General features: G+C 39.7%; 1 pseudogene; it reads left to right on the top strand.

The window, feature by feature from the left end:
- The first annotated feature begins 1,773 nt into the window (after window positions 1–1,773).
- LOC118811247 lies at window positions 1,774–4,532 on the top strand (annotated as a pseudogene).
- Window positions 4,533–4,876: the final 344 nt, after the last annotated feature.

The following is a 4,876-nucleotide window of genomic DNA, read 5'->3' as shown; positions in this document are numbered from 1 at the left end:
GAAGTCAGTCTCCTGTATGTTGGTGTGTTTCTCACCACACTGCTGCGAGCGTCTCTCCTCACACACACACATCTAGAGACGGAGGTGGAGTTCTGTTCATCAGTGCTGACGCTCTTTTGATAAATATGGAGAAAGAAAAAAATGCGTCCTCTGATTTGTCACTGAAAATGTTTGATGATTTCCTCTCCTCTTTCTAATAAGGTAATAGTTAGTGTGATTGGCGGCTGTGGGGAGCTCTCTCTCTCTCTCTCTCTCTCTCTCTCTCTCTCTCTCTCTCGCTCTCTCTCTCTCTCTCTCTCAGTTTCTTCAGTCTCTCTGGGGGAGTGGAGGTTAATCTTGTTCTGCTGCTGAGTTGAACGGACTGTGTGCAGGTCAGAGGAAGATGGACAGCTGTGTGGTACTTATTCTTCTGTTGACCACAGTCACTCTCATCACCTCTGGTAAGCATGAAAAAGAAATATATGTTTCAAATATGTGTCACAAATCAGTTTACACTTAACTACTGAATCAGTTGTAATGTAAATGCAATTAATTTCTTAACTACAATGTGTCTGTAAAAGACAATAATTGATCTTAAAGTGATTGATGCAGTCATTTCTTGGGGTTTCATGTCTTGTTGAAGTATTTTAAAGCAGTAGAAGCTGCTTCCTTTTGCATGCCTAGAAGATTATTATAATAACTCAAAGAAATATGCTTGCTCATATATTATAAAGAAATTGCACATTCACACAGTAGCCATCATCCGGTGTGCCCATTTCCATGTTAGTACACTTCCATACATAAACACATAAAAGTGGGTCAAGCCCAAAATGTATTGATTTTTACTGATGGTTTTGGTCTGGCCAGAGTCTAGATTTAAACTCTATAGAGAATATTTGGTCTCTTGGCAACTGTTTAAAGCCGTCAGTGCTGAGTGGAACAATATTGACTCTTCTTACTGTAAAAGGGTGTCTGCAAGTTTACCCACTTCAACATTTAAAGAAATCAAAGGGAAACAAAAGTTACTTTATCCATTTTTTATAAAGGAGCATTGACTGGAAACTAATAAGTTAATAATCCTGTGACATACCAACTATTATTGTTATTATTATTATTATTATTATTATTATTATTATTATATTGGTATATTTCCACCAATTAGTTAGGTCTCCCCCAATCATGACAGTACCACCGCTGTGAGGATGAATGCTAGCACGTGTTTCCTCTCAGCACGTGCAGCCAGCCATCTCCTGATAATAGGGCCAACACTTGGTTGCACCATTAAGAAGCCCTCAAAAATAATTTTTGTGTTCATTGAGTATTTTAGCGAATAAAAAAGACACATTTTCTCACAGACACAATGGTATTCACTCCTGAAGCATTTGAGGTTACCAGACCAGTTAGACTATGGACTATGGCTGCATGATTTGGACAGAACTGTATATAAGTTATGTTTGAATACTTTGATTGTAATTATTATACTTTCTTTCCTGTCTTAATGTTTTTGTTATAAAGACAGTGTGAGGTTGATGAATGGTAGAAGTCGCTGTGAAGGGAGAGTGGAGGTTCTTTATAGAGGACAGTGGGGAACAGTGTGTGATGATTACTGGGATATAAGAGATGCTGCAGTGGTGTGTAGAGAGCTGGGCTGTGGAGAGGCTATAGATGCACTGCGCAGGGCTCACTTTGGACAAGGATCAGGACCAATCTGGATGGAATATGCAAACTGTATTGGATCAGAGTCTACACTGAAGAACTGTAAGTCAGACGATTGGGGTAGAAAAAGGTGCAATCATGACGAAGATGCTGGAGTCATTTGCTCGGGTAAGTTAAATGTAAGAGATGTAAACAAATGCAAATGCATTAGTTGGCACTAACAGATAATGCATTCTAAACAGATATGACTAAGTAGCACACAGGTCTCTCTGAAAGTTTTATTTTATCCCATTACTATTGCATTAATATTTATCTCAACTTTTATCCTCATTATTTTAATGGTTTCCAGCTTTGTTGCATGGCCTTCTTGCTAATTGAAAGTTAACCTCTCTCTCTTGACTCTTTTTTGTGAATAGTGTGGTTGCCTATCTTACTGTAGTTCTTTCTGCAATCTGGTTGTTTCTAATTCAACATTCGTTTATCTTCTAGCACGTGTTACTATAGGCACCTGAACAATGGTGTAAATACAGCACCTTCTCATACGCCTTCATTAGGGGGAACAAGTGCTTTCGCTCCCCCACTTTTTTTATTCAAACATTATTAAATGATACGAAATCTATCACTTGAGAATGAGAGCAGTGAAGATGCCTCTGTGCTGTGAGATTTGATATGAGAACACATCAATGCAGAACACAGTGACGAAGTGTATATTATCAGGGTTGCTGAGTTTTTTTAGGTAACTGGAGTGGGATTTTCATGTAGCTGGAGTGAGACTGCCTATCCATTGTCGCAATGCTTAAAACGCTCATTTGAACCATAGGTCATAATTATAAGCATACGTGTTTCTCAACTCAGTCCTCTGGGAGCCTTATCTGGTCCACATTTTTGCTCTTAATTGAGCTTCAAACACGCCTGAACCAAGACATTAAGAACATACCTATTAACTTTTTGAATTGTTTTTGATGACTAGTTTCTAGGTTTACTTAAACCATCAACTATTCACATAGTTTTAATTGTGTGACTGGCATTAATGTTCAGAGTACAGACCTTTAAAATTATGTTTACTGAGTTACACTGAAAACTCTTATCCCTTCGACTGCTGGCTGTTGACTCTGAATCTTTTAAGCCTCTTTTTCTCAGAGATGCTCTGATTTTGTTCATTCCTCCCGATGTAACGACATTTTGATTACAAGACCATGTACCAGTGGGAGAGGAAAAATAATGTCAACCAGTAATATCCCCCCCTTAGAATGACAACCTTCATTTGGTACATTTTTACATCCATGAAGAAAATATAGTGAGCTGACAGGGGATGTAATACCCTGAAACTCCTGTTGCTCAAGATGACTGGACGACCTGATACTGTTAACATATATATATATATATATATATATATATATATATATATATATATATATATATATATATTGTGAATAACATTGTCTCCATTATCTTATTAAAATATTTCAGGAGTCAGACTGGTTGGCAGAACTCACTGCTCTGGCAGAGTAGAGATTCTTAATGGAGTGACCTGGTCCACAGTGTGTGATGCTGACTTTGACCAGCAGGATGCAGAGGTTGTGTGTCGAGAGCTGGGCTGTGGGCTTCCTGTGGAGGTGCTGGGAGCAGCTGCTTTTGGCAGAGGGGAGGGTCAGGTGTGGTCAGAGAAGCTTCAGTGTAGAGGCAACGAATCTCATATTTCCCTCTGCCCTAGATCATCTTCCTCAAACACAACTGCTCCCATGACAGTGCTGTGGGTCTGGGGTGTGCTGGTAAGATGCACATCTACTTCAATTACTTACATGCTCTTACTTAAAATAATACATGTTATATTTAAAAAATTTCTCCTCTAACATTTTTGTACAGCCAGTGTGAGGTTGGTGGATGGTGGAAGTCACTGTGCTGGGAGAGTGGAGGTTTTTCATAGAGGACAGTGGGGAACAGTGTGTGATTATAACTGGGATATGAGAGATGCTGCAGTGGTGTGTAGAGAGCTGGGCTGTGGAGAGGCTATAAGTATATTTAAAAATTTTGGCCTGGGAGAAGGGCCAGTCTGGATGAATGATGTGAACTGTAGTGGATCAGAGTCCACAGTGAAGCACTGTAGATCAGCAGGATGGGGTAAACATAACTGTGATCACTCAAAAGATGCTGGTGTCATTTGTTCAGGTGAGCTCTACTGAACCTTCATATGATGTTTAGATGATTATGATGATTTTGAAATGTGCTTTACAGTTTTATTTTCTGTACTACCCTAAGTATGACTTTACTGTGATTTTTCTAATCATCTAAATTCAAAATAGAATCTAGTCTTTTCATCTTTGTCTTCAGTTTTTTTATAGTAACTCCATATTTTTTTGGATTAAGATGTGAAGTTACAGCATTATTTCATAAGCACACTTAATCATGTTTCATATCTGTTTTATTTGGATAATATTTTAGGAGTCAGGCTGGTTGGTGGTTCTCACTGCTCTGGGAGAGTGGAGGTGCTTCATGGAGAGACCTGGTCCACAGTGTGTGATGCTAACTTTGACCAGCAGGATGCAGAGGTTGTGTGTCGAGAGTTGGGCTGTGGGCTTCCTGTGGAGGTGCAGGGAGCAGCTGCTTTTGGCAGAGGGGAGGGTCAGGTGTGGTCAGAGGAGCTTCATTGTAGAGGCAACGAATCTCAGATTTACTTCTGTCCAACATCATCTTCACTCAAACACAACTACTCCCATGACAGCGATGTGGGACTGGTGTGTTCTGGTAAGAGCTTTGTATTTTGTTGCTAATATTTAATTTCTTTGAGTGATTTCCTCTAATTTAATGTTTACGTGATGTTATGTTTAAAGTATTCCATCGATTGTCTTCTCTTTGTTGTACAGACAGTGTGAGGTTGGTGGATGGTGGCAGTCGCTGTGCTGGGAGAGTGGAGGTTCTTCATGATGATCAGTGGGGAACAGTGTGTGATGATGGCTGGGATATGAGAGATGCTGCAGTGGTGTGTAGAGAGCTGCGCTGTGGAGAGGCTGTAGATGCACTAAATGACGCTCACTTTGGTCCAGGATCAGGACCAATCTGGATGGATGAAGTGAACTGTAGAGAATCTGAATCTACACTAAAGAATTGTAAATCATCAGGATGGGGTAAACATGACTGCAGCCATTCTAAAGATGCTGGAGTTGTCTGCTCTGGTGAGTGGCACTGAATCTCAATGTGAATTTCAACAATATCAATTTCAACATTTTTTTTTTCCAATAAA

The sequence above is a fragment of the Colossoma macropomum genome, unplaced genomic scaffold, assembly GCF_904425465.1.
Source record: "Colossoma macropomum unplaced genomic scaffold, Colossoma_macropomum, whole genome shotgun sequence".
Taxonomy (NCBI): domain Eukaryota; kingdom Metazoa; phylum Chordata; class Actinopteri; order Characiformes; family Serrasalmidae; genus Colossoma; species Colossoma macropomum.
The sequence above is the reverse complement of the archived record's forward strand: the minus strand, read 5'-3'. Positions and strand labels throughout refer to the sequence as shown.